The following is a 204-nucleotide window of genomic DNA, read 5'->3' as shown; positions in this document are numbered from 1 at the left end:
GTTGCACAATAATGTAAATGTACTTAATACCACTGAACTGTACACTTAAATATGGATAAAATACTAACTTTTGTGTTGTATATATTTTACCACAGTTTTTTTAAAAGCTGAAAAAAAAAGAGTGGAAAACTCTTGCTACTGCTGCTGCTGCTAAGTCGCTTCAGTCATGTCTGACTCTGTGCGACCCCATAGACGGCAGCCCAC

This window comes from Bison bison, unplaced genomic scaffold (assembly GCF_000754665.1).
Source record: "Bison bison bison isolate TAMUID 2011002044 unplaced genomic scaffold, Bison_UMD1.0 scf7180017864171, whole genome shotgun sequence".
In the NCBI taxonomy this organism is placed as follows: Eukaryota; Metazoa; Chordata; class Mammalia; order Artiodactyla; family Bovidae; genus Bison; species Bison bison.
Note: the sequence above shows the minus strand (reverse complement) of the source record.